Source organism: Nerophis ophidion, linkage group LG09, assembly GCF_033978795.1.
Source record: "Nerophis ophidion isolate RoL-2023_Sa linkage group LG09, RoL_Noph_v1.0, whole genome shotgun sequence".
Taxonomy (NCBI): domain Eukaryota; kingdom Metazoa; phylum Chordata; class Actinopteri; order Syngnathiformes; family Syngnathidae; genus Nerophis; species Nerophis ophidion.
This window is the reverse complement of record NC_084619.1, coordinates 54,612,137-54,627,167: the sequence shown is the minus strand read 5'-3', so window position 1 is coordinate 54,627,167 and position 15,031 is coordinate 54,612,137. Positions and strand designations below refer to the sequence as shown.

Here is a 15,031-nt window from a genome sequence, read left to right as displayed (position 1 = left end):
GCGGCATGGCCGGAAACCAACATTGAATGACCGTGACCTTCGATCCCTCAGACGACACTGTATCAAAAACCGACATCAATCTCTAAAGGATATCACCACATGGGCTCAGGAACACTTCAGAAAACCACTGTCACTAAATACAGTTGGTCGCTACATCTGTAAGTGCAAAATAAAGCTCTACTATGCAAAGCGAAAGCCATTTATCAACAACATCCAGAAACGCCGCCGGCTTCTCTGGGCCCGAGATCATCTAAGATGGACTGATGCAAAGTGACGAGTCCACATTAAAATTGTTTTTGGAAATATTCGACATCGTGTCATCCCGACCAAAGGGGAAGCGAACCATCCAGACTGTTATTGACGCAAAGTTCAAAAGTCAGCATTTGTGATGGTATGGGGGTGCATTAGTGCCCAAGGCATGGGTAACTTACACATCTGTGAAGGCACCATTAATGCTGAAAGGTACATACAGGTTTTGGAACAACATATGCTGCCATCTTTTTCATGGACGCCCCTGCTTATTTCAGCAAGACAATACCAAGCCACATTCGGCACGTGTCAGAACAGCGTGGCTTCATATAAAAAGAGTGCATGTACTTTCCTGGTCCGCCTGCAGTCCAGACCTGTCTCCCATCAAAAATGTGTGGCGCATTATGAAGCGTAAAATACGACAGCAGAGACCCCGGACTGTTGAACGACTGAAGCTCTACAGAAAACAAAAATGGGAAAGAATTCCACTTTCAAAGCTTCAACAATACGTTTCTTCAGTTCTCAAACGTTTATTGAGTGTTGTTAAAAGAAAAGGTGATGTAACACAGTGGTGAACATGCCCTTTCCCAACTACTTTGGCACGTGTTGCAGCCATGAAATTCTAAGTTAATTATTTTTTGCAAAAAAAAAAAAAAAAAAGTATATGAGTTTGAACATCAAATATCTTGTTTTTGTAGTGCATTCAATTGAACATGGGTTGAAAAGGATTTGCAAATCATTGTATTCCGTTTATATTTACATCTAACACAATTTCCCAACTCATATGGAAACGGGGTTTGTAAATTCACCAAGACATCAGCATGGAGTTATTGAGTCTGTTTAGCTGATTGGAGAGTGAGCTTGCAAACGAGTGGGTCCATGACGATGACTTCTGTTTTGTTTGATCAAACACCTTTTGGAAACAATTAAGGTATGTAAATGAATATTTACAGAATATTTCTGTGTAAATAACACATTTCACAATGTATATATATATCCGCGACTTCTAGTCCGCTGCAGCAAATATATGGAAAAATATTGTTTTCTTCTAAAATTCTCCCACTTAAAATGATGACAGAGGTCTGTAATTTTCTTCATAGGTACACTTCAACTGTGAGTGACAGAATGTGAAGGAAAAGAAATCCAGTAACTCACAATGGAGGAATTTTAAAGAATTGCAATGGGAGAGTGGCCGTGCGCAACCCGAGGGTCCCTGGTTCAAATCCCACCTAGTACCAATCTCGCCACATCCGTTGTGTCCTGAGCAAGACACTTCACCCTTGCTCCTGATGGGTGCTGGTTGGCGCCTTGCATGGCAGCTCCCTCCATCAGTGTGTGAATGTGTAAATGTGGAAGTAGTGTCAAAGCGCTTTGAGTACCTTGAAGGTAGAAAAGTGCTATACAAGTACAACCCATTTATCATTTATTTAAATTATGGTGTAAAATAAGTATTTGGTCACTTCAAACAAGGAAGATCTCTGGCTCTCACAGACCTGTAACTTCTTCTTTAAGAAGCTCTTCTATCCTCCACTCGTTCCCTGTATTAATGGCACTTGTTTGAACTCGTTATCTGTATAAAAGACACCTGTCCACAGCCTCAAACAGTCAGACTCCAAACTCCACTATGGCCAAGACCAAAGAGCTATTGAAGGACACCAGGAAAAGAATTGCAGACCTGCACCAGACTGGGAAGAGTGAATCTACAACAGGCAAGCAGCTTGGTGTGAAAAAATCAACTGTGGGAGCAATTATCAGAAAATGGAAGACATAAAAGACCACTGATAATCTCCCTCGATCTGGGGCTCCACACAAGATCTCATCCCGTGGGGTCAAAATGATCATGAGAACGGTGAGCAAAAATCCCAGAACCACACCGGGGGACATTGTGAATGACCTGCAGAGAGCTGGGACCAAAGTAACAAAGGTTACCATCAGTAACACACTACGCCGACAGGGAATCAAATCCTGCAGTGCCAGACGTGTCCCCCTGCTTAAGCCAGTGCATGTCCAGGCCCGTCTGAAGTTTGCCAGAGAGCACATGGATGATACTTACTGTATTTTCCACCATGATTAACAAATACATTCTTTAAAATTCCTACAATGTGAATTCCTGGATTTTTTTTTTTCACATTCTGTCTCTCACAGTTGAAGTGTACCTATGATGAAAATTACAGACCTCTGTCATCATTTTAAGTGGGAGAACTCGGACAATCGGTGGCTGACTAAATACTTTTTTGCCCCAATGTAAGTTAATTAGATCACTTGTTACAAATAAAAGTTCCGAACACTGCTCCCAACAGCCTGGAAGATTTAATGGACGTTTTATTATGGCCACAGCTTGACCCAGGAACAGACCAATTTCAAAAAAGGCTTTTCAAATTCAAACAAGAGAGCGCTACGGGTACTCGACACTCCCCGCGGCCGTGGATCCATCACGCTACGCCCGCCTGTTGTGTCACTCGTGTCAGACGGACGCCTGCTTCTTCATCTTTCTCCGACTCACTGCTGACGCGCTTCACAATCCTCGACCAGCAAATGAATATTTCACTGCACACACACACGCGCGCGCGCGCACGCACGCACGCACGCACGCACGCACGCACGCACGCACGCACGCACGCACGCACGCACGCACGCACGCACGCACGCACGCACACACACACACACACACACACACACACACACACACACACACACACACACACACACACACACACACACACACACACACACTCTCTTTCATACTCCCACTGCCTCTTACTTTTCCTCACGTCTTTGTAAAGGTCTCTTTTGCATCGCAGTTGGAAGATGAGGAATGAGAAATTCAGATGAAGGCCAAGAAAAAGATTTGGAGGGAGAAAAAGGGAGAGCCAGGTAGCGATCGGAAGAAAAAGAGATGATAAAGAAGACGAGAATGAGGCCAGACGCTTTAATCCCAATGTTTACTTCTTACACGGTGTAAGACTAAAACAAGAATACAACATTTTGACCTCAAACTGACCTTTTAAGTTGTCTCAGTCTCAAAATGTACTGGCAGGGAATTTAAAACTCTATTGGTCCTGATGAGTTCTCTCTCTCGCTCTCTCACACACACACACACACACACACACACACACACACACACACACACACACACACACACACACACACACACACACACACACACACACACACACACACACACACACACACACACACACACACACACACACACACACACACACACACACACACCTGCTACAGTTTGCTACCCACAAGGGGAATAAATCCTTATTAAACCCTGTGGCAGGAAAAAAAAAAAAGCCTACACACTATTATTTCTCCCAAAATGTAGACTGGAGGTCTGTGTGGAAGATACAGCGGTTGAAATCAGATCTAAAATTGTTTTTCAGGTGAAGTTTTTTAATGATTGGAATCATCTTTCCTGTATAGTTCGGCTTCCGAATTGAGCAAGTCACGTTTTTGGACACACCTCTACAGTGACTTTGACCCATTTTTGTCCTCAAAATTCAAAATTCTGCACGAAATACCCCATAATAACAATGCAACAAATGTTATGGGTTTTTGTAGAAGTTTTAGCAAAGTTATTAAAAATTAAGTATTCACAGCGCTTTACTTTTTCTACATTTTGTTACAATACAGCTTTATTCCAAAATAAAGTAAATCCATTTAGTCCTTAAAATTATAAACATAATATAATATGTTTATAACATAATAACTATGTGAAAACTATTTTTTGGGAAATTTTTGCCAATTTATTAAAAATTGTACCCCGCCTTCCGCCCGATTGTAGCTGAGATAGGCGCCAGCGCCCCCCGCGACCCCGTAAGGGACAAGCGGTAAGAAATGGATGGATGGATGGATATTCACAATGCTTTGCTTTTTCTAAATTTTGTTATGTTACAACCTTATTCTAAAATAGAATTAATCAATTTGTGTCCTAAAAATTCTCCAAAATACCCCAAAATAACAATGCGAAAATGTTTTGTTTTTTTTTGTTATGTTGCAGCCCTATTCAAAAATAGAATAAATAAATTGTTGTCCTCAAAATTTTACACACAATAACCCACATAATAACAATGCAAAAAATGTTAGGGTTTTTGTAGACATTTTTGCAAATTTATTAATAATTAAGTATTCACAGCGCTTCACTTTTTCGACATTTTGTTACAATACAGCCTTATTCCAAAATAAAGTAAATCCATTTTGTCCTCAAAATTATAAACACAGTACCCCATAATAACTATGTGAAAACAATTTTTTGGGACATTTTTGCCAATTTATTAAAAATTAAGTATTCACAATGCTTCACTTTTTCTACATTTTTTTTTACGTTACAATCTTATTCTAAAATAGAATTAATCAATTTTTGTCTTAAAAATTCTCCAAAATACCCCATAATAACAATGCAAAAATGTTTGTTTTTTTAGAAATTTTTGAAAATGTATTTTTAAAAAAAGTATTCACAATGCTCCACTTTTTCTACATTTAGTTATGTTACAGCCTTATTCCAAAATAGAATAAACCCATTTGTGTCCACAAAATTCTCCACAATACCCCATAATAACAATGCGAAAATGTTTTTTTTTTTTTTTTTGAAATTTTAGCAAATTTATTTAAAAAAAAAAAGGATTCACAATGCTCCACTTTTTCTACATTTAGTTATGTTACAGCCTTATTCTAAAATAGAATAAACCCATTTGTGTCCACAAAATTCTACCCACAATACCCCATAATAACAATACAAAAAGGTTTTTGTTTTTTATATGTTTGCAAATGTATTAAAAATAAAGTGTTCACAGCGCTTTACTTTTTCTACATTTTGTTATGTTACAGCCCTATTCAAAAATAGAATAAATAAATTGTTGTCCTCAAAATTCTACACACAATAACCCACATAATAACAATGCAAAAAATGTTTGGGTTTTTGTAGAAATGTTTGCAAATTTATTAAAAATTAAGTAATCACAGCACTTCACTTTTTCTACATTGTGTTACATTACAGCCTTATTCCAAAATAAGGTAAATCCATTTTGTCCTCAAAACTATAAACACAGTACCCCATAATAACTATGTGAAAAAAAAAATTTGGGGACATTTTTGCCAATTTATTAAAAATTAAGTATTCACAACGCTTCACTTTTTCTACATTTTTTTACGTTACAACCTTATTCCAAAATAGAATTAATCAATTTTTGACCTAAAAAATGTCCACAATAACCCTTAATAACAATGCGAAAATGTTTGTTTGTTTTTTTTAGAAATTTTTGCAAATGTATTTATTTTTTAAAGTATTCACAATGCTCCACTTTTTCTACATTTAGTTATGTTACAGCCTTATTCCAAAATAGAATAAACCCATCTGTGTCCACAAAATTCTACACAATACCCCATAATAACAATGCAAAAAAGTTTTTTGTTTTTTTTATGTTTGCAAATGTATTAAAAATAAAGTGTTCACAGCGTTTCACTTTTTCTACATTTTGTTGTTACAGCCCTATTCAAAAATATAATAAATAAATTGTTGTCCTCAAAATTCTACACACAATAACCCACATAACAATGCAAAATTTTTTTATTTTTTTTTAGAAATTTTGGCAAATTTATTAAAAATTAAGTATTCACATCGCTTCACTTTTTCTACGTTGTGTTGTTACGTCCTTATTCCAAAATAGAATAAGTCCATCTTTGTCCTCAAAATTCTACACAAAATACCCTATAATAACAATGCAAACAATTTTTTTTTTTTTTTTAGATGTTTTCAAATGTATTAAAAATAAAGTAACCACAACCCTTGCTCAATACTTTGTTGATGCACCTTTGGCAGCACTTACAGCCTCAAGTCTTTTTGAACACGATGACACAAGCATGGCACACCTATCTTTTGGCCATTTCAATAGTCGTCTTTGCAACACCTCTTAAGCGCCATCAGGTTGGATGGGAAGTGCTGGTTTTCATCAAAGATGTCTCTGTACATTGCTGTATTACAGAGTTGTAGATGTTTTTTTTTTACTCTTTTAGCTTGCGCATATGATATATATATATATATATATATATATATATATATATATACATATATATATACGTGTGTGTGTGTGTGTGTGTGTGTGTGTGTGTTTCCCAACTTCTTTGGCACGTGTTGCAGCCATGAAATTCTAAGTTAATTATTATTTGCAAAAAAAAATAAAGTTTATGAGTTTGAACAGCAAATATCTTGTCTTTGTAGTGCATTCAATTGAATATGGGTTGAAAAGGATTTGCAAATCATTGAATTCCGTTTATATTTACATCTAACACAATTTCCCAACTCATATGGAAACGGGGTTTGTATATGTGTATATGTGTGTGTGTGTATATATATATATATATATATATATATATATATATATATATATATATATATATATATATATATATATATATATATATATATATATATATATATTCACACACACATCTCCAATATATTGGATATAGAAATTGGTTATTAAGAGTATTTGAAGATTCGACTCCTACTTTGTTTACTTCTGTGATGAACACCTTAAAGTTAAACATGGATAAGTGTAGGGAGTTTTGCATTTTTTCCCCATCATGTATTCTAATATTTTGAATCGGTGTAAATTGTATATTGTTTTTTTATGGTGCGTTGACCTTTTTGATAATATCCACAATGTTCAGTGAGCACTTTGTGACCATGAGTGCTGACATTTTGTGTTGGCTATGATTAGATTTTTTTTTTCCCAGCCATGACCGGGGAAGGTTGTTTGGAATGGGTCATACATGTAAATGCTGTGTTTCCTCCATGCACAATTCATGGTCATTGACCTGATTTGCTCACATTGTCTACAAGATGGTGACAAATTTACAACCATAACGCTGCCATATATTTGGATTTAATTAGAATACGCCCCTACTTTTTAAACTTATAACGTCTCCCGTGTCTTACACACACACACACACGCACACACACACTACAATTAATGCAATAGTAAATAAATCAGAAGTTACTCACCAGTTACTCATTACTTGAGTAGTTTTTTTCCCTGAACACTTACTTTTACTCAAACATTTTACTTTGACTTGATTCATATTACTCCAAAGCAATGATAGTGGAATTCAAGTGCAATGTTTTGCTCCTCTGTTAAAAAGCCAAATACCAAAATAGCACAAGTGAAGTGCCGCGCGACATCATTAACCGCTTTAAAGGTTACACCCAATCACACCACTTTTGTGAGCATTCATCTTGTAAAAATCAAGCCATTTGATTAAAAATGTCACATGCTTCCACCTTCCCTTGAAATATGCAAATGTAGTGGGTGATATTATAATATCCCCCCCCCCCTCGCATTTCAGAGCCATGAAAGGTCTAAAGTAGTTGTCATGTGCATCTGTGAGATGGATGGTGATTGCAAGGACCCTGAAAGCCCACATTTTTTTAAACAAGACGAATGCTTCTGTTCCTTCTTTGTGTCTCCGCCGTTCACTCTGACAACTTTCATCAGGCCGTAATATTAAACGTGTCCATGCAGAACGCCGATATTAATTCTCCTTTTCAGCGGCTGCCACTTGCAATAATTAGGCCTGCTGCTGCTAAGTGGACGTAACAGCCTCGCAAAATGGATGCTGTCTGATACACATGCCACTCGGTGACGTATGGCTTTGTATGAAACTTGCCTTTTGTCCTCTTGCCACTCATTCATGCAAAAAAAAAAAAAAAAACAATAGGACGCATGGACCGAGGAGGAAGATGTGAGGACAGGAAACTATTAAACAGATTAAAAGTGAGGCGTGCTGTTATGCAACTCTATTATGTTGGACAGGGCTGAGAGAGTAATTATAATTGGAGATGTGGTAGTGAAGTGCAATAGCTCATATTAATATCAGATATTGGTGCGATATCAGAAAAAAAAAATAATTAAAAGAAAACTTGCATCTAAAATGTCTGATACAAGCAGTCCTTTAGCATGTTTGCTACTACAAACCCTGTTTCCATATGAGTTGGGAAATTGTGTCAGATGTAAATATAAAAAGAGTACAATGATTTGCAAATCCTTTTCAACCCATATTCAATTGAATTTGCTACAAAAACAACATATTTGATGTTCAAACTCATAAACAACACGTGCCAAAGTAGTTGGGAAAGGGCATGTTCACCAATGTTACATCACCTTTTCTTTTAACAACACTCATTAAACGTTTGGGAACTGAGGAAACTAATTGTTGAAGCTTTGAAAGTGGAATTATTTCCCATTCTTGTTTTATGTAGCGCTTCAGTCGTTCAACAGTCCGAGGTCTCCGCTGTCGTATTTTAGGCTTCATAATGCGCCACACATTTCTGATGGGAGACATGTCTGGACTGCAGGCGGGCCAGGAAAGTACACGCACTCTTTTTTCACGAAGCCACGCTGTTGTAACACGTGCTGAATGTGGCTTGGCATTGTCTTGCTGAAATAAACAGGGGCGTCCATGAAAAAGACGGCGCTTAGATGGCAGCATATGTTGTTCCAAAACCTGTATGTACCTTTCAGCATTAATGGTGCCCTCACAGATGTGTAAGTTACCCATGCCTTGGGCGCTAATGCACCCCTATACCATCACAGATGCTGGCTGTTGAACTTTGCATGGATAACAGTCTGGATGGTTCGCTTCCCCTTTGGTCCGGATGACACGATGTCGAATATTTCCAAAAACAATTTTAAATGTGGACTCGTCAGACCACAGAACACTTTTCCACTTTGCATCAGTCCATATTAGATGATCTCCGGCCCAGAGAAGCCGGCTGCATTTCTGGATGTTGTTGATAAATGGCTTTGTCTTTGCATAGTACAGCTTTAACTTGCACTTAAAGATGTAGCGACCAACTGTATTTAGTGACAGTGGTTTTCTGAAGTGTTCCTGAGCCCATGTGGTGATATCCTTTAGAGATTGATGTCGGTTTTTGATACACTGCCTTCTGAGGGATCGAAGGTAATGGACATTCAATGTTGGTTCCCGGCCATGCTGCTTACGTGGAGTGATTTTCCTGATTCTCTGAACCTTTGCTGATATTATGGACCGTAGATGTCGAAATCCCTAAATTTCTTGCAATTTCATTTTGAGAAACGTTGTTCTTAAACTGTTTGACTATTTGCTCACGCAGTTGTGGACAAAGGGGTGTACCTCGCCCCATCCTTTCTTGTGAAAGATTGAGCATTTTTTGGGAAGCTGTTTTCATACCCAATCATGGCCCCCACCTGTTCCCAATTAGCCTGCACACCTGTGGGATGTTCCAAATAAGTGTATGATGAGCATTCCTCAACTTTATCAGTATTTATTGCCACCCTTCCCAAATTATTTGTCAAGTGTTGCTGGCATCAAATTCTAAAGTTACTGATTATTTGCAAAAAAAAAGGTTTATCAGTTTGAACATCAAATATGTTGTCTTTGTAGCATATTCAACTGAATATGGGTTGAAAATGATTTGCAAATCATTGTATTCCGTTTATATTTACATCAAACACAATTTCCCAACTCATATGGAAACAGGGTTTGTAAATAGGGCTGGACTATTATGGAAATAATTGTAATCATAGTTATTTTGATTGATAGTGAAATCATGGTTAATAACACCATTATAAATCAATTAGAAAACATTTTTATCGTACCAAAACTCAACTTTAAATATAAATTAAAACAACAACAGATACAAATTAGTGACGAATAAACAACAACAAGTTTAACAATAATAATAGTAATAGCAGACTAAAAATATCAACAGCATTATAGTAAAACAATAAAATTCATTTTTCTATTTAACATTTTTTTAATTTAGTTTTTTACCTTTTACAATTATTTTACTACCATCATAGATTGTGTGCTTTTTGTGTCATTAATAAAGTGTAATAAAATGCACAAATCCTCATTTATTCGTGCGATAAATCTTCGGACAATTTTGACTGATATTTTAAGTCAAAGCTTAACATTTTTTGTGAATGCGCTTTACAATTGGCTTATGTAAGATACTTTTTTGAAACCTTTATATTGTTAGTAGAGCACAGTCAGACCGGATGTGGTTGTACTGAGCTTGACGAGTGTGGAGATGACTTGAGGCTGTTTAAAAACAAAGCAAGCCTCTTAAGCTGCAACTACTGTTTGTACATTGATCTTACATCCATGATGTCGTTCACAACAACACAAGCAGAAGAGATGTGTTGTGGGTGTAGGATTGTTCTTGTAGTGTAGTCGCTGTTTCGAATGGCCATCCCGACATCTAGTTTAGGACTAGTTTTGGGGATGAATAAGCGGCGCAAGACACAGTATTTTCACCAACAAATGTTGCTTCTCCTCACAATGACAACATTTCACTCACATTTATGTCAATTTCCCTGATGTTCTGCATTTAACAGAGGATTCCGTTTTATTGGCCAACTGGCGGAATTTTTTTTTATAGTTTAGTGATTATTGATTGGACATACTCGCGCAGTATGAATCATGAATTGATTTACGGGGACCCCGACTTAAACAAGTTGAAAAACGTATTCGGGTGTTACCATTTAGTGGTCAATTGTACGGAATATGTACTGTACTGTGCAATCTACTAATAAAAGTTTCAATCAATCAATCAGTATCATATACAAAGTAGCAAGCAGGGAAAGTAATATCGCAAACTTCTAGTAGACGTGGTCTTGTTATCAGTTCAACACTCCCTAATCTGTTTCACTGTTGTAAGTTCGGGCATTTGCATGCTGTCGTTTTTTTATTTTTTATTGTGAGAAGCCAAACCCGAAATCGTTCGATTAATTTGATCAACTGTCCAGCCCTAATATCCAATAACAAACGTGTCTGGATCATTCAACTTTCGGCATCAATGAACTTCATTTAATGTATTATTCTGCCCACCAGGGGTCTCCAAAAACAACTTAAATAAACAAAATAATACTTTTGTTAAACAGCATACGTCTGTTATAAAGTTAGGATTTATCGTACCTATCAATGGAGATCAGACCTTTTCTAACATTTAAAATTATAAAAGTATGTTTGATTAGTGCTGATATCGTATCGGTTTAATATCGGTACCGGCCAATACTTAAGGCCAATAACCCCACCCCTCCAAAAAAGACATAACCATTTTTAACTTGGTGAACTTTACATTGTTATCGCTTTTTAATGTCTAATATGTGCGTTGTATTGTAAATAAATCCCATTTTAAGACATGGACATATTTTTCGCCCTGATTTAAAAAACAGCAAAGGGGTCTGATCTCATGTTTTACTTCAGAAAAAAATATTTGACCCCCTTTGACATTTGTAACTGCCCCATCGGTCACTTAGTCGTGACACGGGGGCCATGTTCAGCCAGGCTTAAAAAGCAAATGTCATTTGTAAAGGCCACGGTTCATAAGTATGACTGTCATTGCATTAGCCTGGTGGGCGGAATGGTTTGGGATTAAATTATGTTATATTTCTGTGTTTATAAGCTTCCACGCTCTGTAAAACTATCACAAAGTGAATGAATCCCTCTTAACGAAGGCTTATTGGGATATTCATTGAATTGTTAAGGCACCACATTTAACAATAAAGGGCAAGAATGTGGGATGATGATTTAATGCAGTGCTTCTTAACCTTGTTGGAGGTACCGAACCCCACCAGTTTCATATGCGCATTCACCCAACCCTTCTTTAGTGAAAAATACAATTTAAATGTTTTTTTCAAATTCAAGACAGAGTTACCGTATATTTCGGACTATAAATCGAGTTTTTTTTCATAGTTTTGCCGTGGGTGCGATTTATACTCCGGAGCGGCTTATAGTCCGAAGAATGCGGTATATGTCTTTGGTAACACTTTAGTATGGGGAACATATTCTAAGTAACAAAGACTTAATTTAGAGTTTTTTGGACACTAGGGGAACATATTCTAAGTAGGGCTGCAACTAACAAGTAATTTGATAATCGATTAATCTGTCAATTATTACTTTGATTAATCATCGTATAGAAGAGACAAACTACATTTCTATCATTTCCAGTATCTTATTGAAAAACAGCATACTAGCAACATACTTATTTTGGTTATTGTTTCTCAGTTGTTTCTAAATGTTGCAGTTTATAAGTAAAGTTTTATTTTATAAAAAATATATATATAAATATATATTTTTTTTAAATAAATAAATAAATAAAAAGTAGCCTCTGTGCATGCGCATAGCATAGATCCAACGAATCGATGACTAAATTAATCGCCAACTATTTTTATAATCGATTTTAATCGATTTAATCGATTAGTTGTTGCAGCCCTATTCTAAGTAACAAAGACTTAATTTAGAGTTATGTGGTTAGAGCAGGGGTGTCAAACTCAAATACAGAGTGGGCCAAAATTTAAAACTGAACAAAGCCGCGGGCCAAGGTTAAACAAATTAACCTTTTAATAGGGACCCAAACAAGATTTGCAATGAATATTGCACAAGCAAGGCGTAAATAGGGCAGCACGGTGGGCCAGGGGTTAGTGCATCTGCCTCACTATACGAAGGTCCTGAGTAATCCTGGGTTCAATCCCGGGCTCGGGATCTTTCTATGTGGAGTTTGCATGCTCTCCCCGTGACTGCGTGGGTTCCCTCCGGGGACTCCGGCTTCCTCCCATGGAACAGGCAGAGCATATATAACGTAAAACTGCAAAATCAACTTTCAAAAAACTAAAGAAAAAAACATCAGTGGTATATTAAATAAAATGTAATTAAAAAAATGGATGCCTCTTTTCTATTTGCAGCCTTCTGAGGTAAATATCAACATTAACTTTTTCCACAGGCTAATAAATTTTAAAATAAAATAAAAATGAGGTGGGTGGGGTTTGGTGGTAGCGGGGGGTGTATATTGTAGCTTTGTGGAAGAGTTAGTGCTGCAAAGGGTTCTGGGTATTTGTTCTGTTGTGTTTATGTTGTGTTACGGTGCGGTTGTTCTCCCGAAATGTGTTTTGTCATTCTTGTTTGGTGTTGGTTCACAGTGTGGCGCATATTTGTAACAATGTTAAAGTTGTTTATACGGCCACCCTCAGTGTGACCTGTATGGCTGTTGACCAAGTATGAATGGCATTCGCATATGTGTGTGTGAAAGCCGCATATATTATGTGACTTGGCCAACACGCTGTTTATATGGAGGGAAAGAGGACGTGACGACATGTTGCAGAGGACGCTAAAGGCAGTGCCTTTAAGGCACGCTCCCAATATTGTTGTCCGGATGGAAATCGGGACTATGGTTGCCCAGGGAGATTTTCGGAAAGAGCACTAAACTTCGGGAGTCTCCCGGGAAAACCGTGAGGGTTGGTAAGTATGATTATTAGCGGTGAATTTGGTGTTACCGGCGAGCCAGCTCTAATGTTAATTTGATATTGCCTCAAGGGCCAAATAAAATTAAACGGCGGGCCAGAGTTTGACACCCATGGGTTGGATCAGGGGTAGGGAACCTATGGCTGTAGAGCCAGATGTGGCTCTTTTGATGACTGCATCTGGCTCTCAGATAAATCTTAGCTGACATTCCTTAACACAATAAGTAATGAATAATTCCGCTGGTAATCACAGTGTCAAAAATAACGTTCAAAATATAAAACATTCTCATGCATTTTTATCCATCTATCCGGTTTCTACGTTTCTACCGCACCTGTTCAAGAAGTCGCATTAATGGTAAGAAGTATTTTATTTATTTTTGGTTAGACTCAGAATAACAATGTAGTTGAAAAGAATAAGAGACTTATTATACTCCAAAAATGTTGGTCTTTCTTAAAAATGCACGCATATGGTTGTATTCAGTGTTAAAAAAAGCAAACATTATATGGCTCTCACGGAAATACTTTAAAAAATATTTGGCTTGTATGGCTCTCTCAGCTAAAAAGGTTCCCGACCCCTGGGTTAGAGGGTTAGGGCCAGGGTTAGAGAGTTATTATTAATAAGGCCATGCCGAATAAGGCATTGATACGTACTTAATAATGACTAGTTAAGAGCCAATATGTTACTAGTTTGCACGTTAATAAGCAACTAATTAATGGTGAATATGTTCCCCATGCTAAAGTGTTAAAATGTTTTTTTTTACTAGTGCAAAAAATGAACCGTGCATGAACATCACCTTGTTTAAAGAACAAAACCACCACAGTGCATAAACTGACATCAAATTACTTCTGCTGTTGCCGTATCCGTAATACGCCGATAGGGAGAAGTTTTTATTTACACAATGAGTCGGGTGTGTCTTGACCTCCGCCGAACCCCTGAGCCCGACTCACCGAACCCCTAGGGTTCGATCGAACCCAGGTTAAGAACCACTGGTTGAATGTGTTGTATAAAAACTGCTTGTGTCCTTCTATCGCTGCTCAGTAGAGAGTGTGGTGACATACTGCATGTGTGTATGGTATGCCAGCTGCACGGTGGCAGAGGGAAATGCACGTCGCAGGGTCATAAAAACTGCCATGAAGATCACTGGCTGCTCTCTCCCCTCCCTAGATGAACTGTACAGTGCCAGGTGCCTCAAAAAGGCCCAAAACATCATAAAGGACCCATCTCACCATGGACATAAACTTTTTGAACTGATGCCCTCAGGCAGGAGATACAGGACAATAAAATGCCGGACAAACCGATTTAAGAACACTTTTTACCCGAGAGCCATAGTGTCGCTGAACACAAGATAACAATAATGACTGTGCATGTGAGCTGAATGCTTGGTATTTTTATGTATTTGTATCTCTTTATCTGTGTTCTTATATTTTTATGTGTTAGGAATTTGCATTAAATTAGTTTTTGCATACAATTTCGTTGTACAATGTACAATGAC

The 15,031-nt window shown here is 37.4% G+C and overlaps 1 protein-coding gene across 1 annotated transcript in view; it reads right to left on the bottom strand.

The window, feature by feature from the left end:
* The window catches only part of LOC133559476 (uncharacterized), a 45,091-nt gene that overhangs the window by 28,034 nt on the left and 2,026 nt on the right, over positions 1–15,031 (bottom strand). The gene's annotated exons all lie outside the window — the stretch shown is intronic.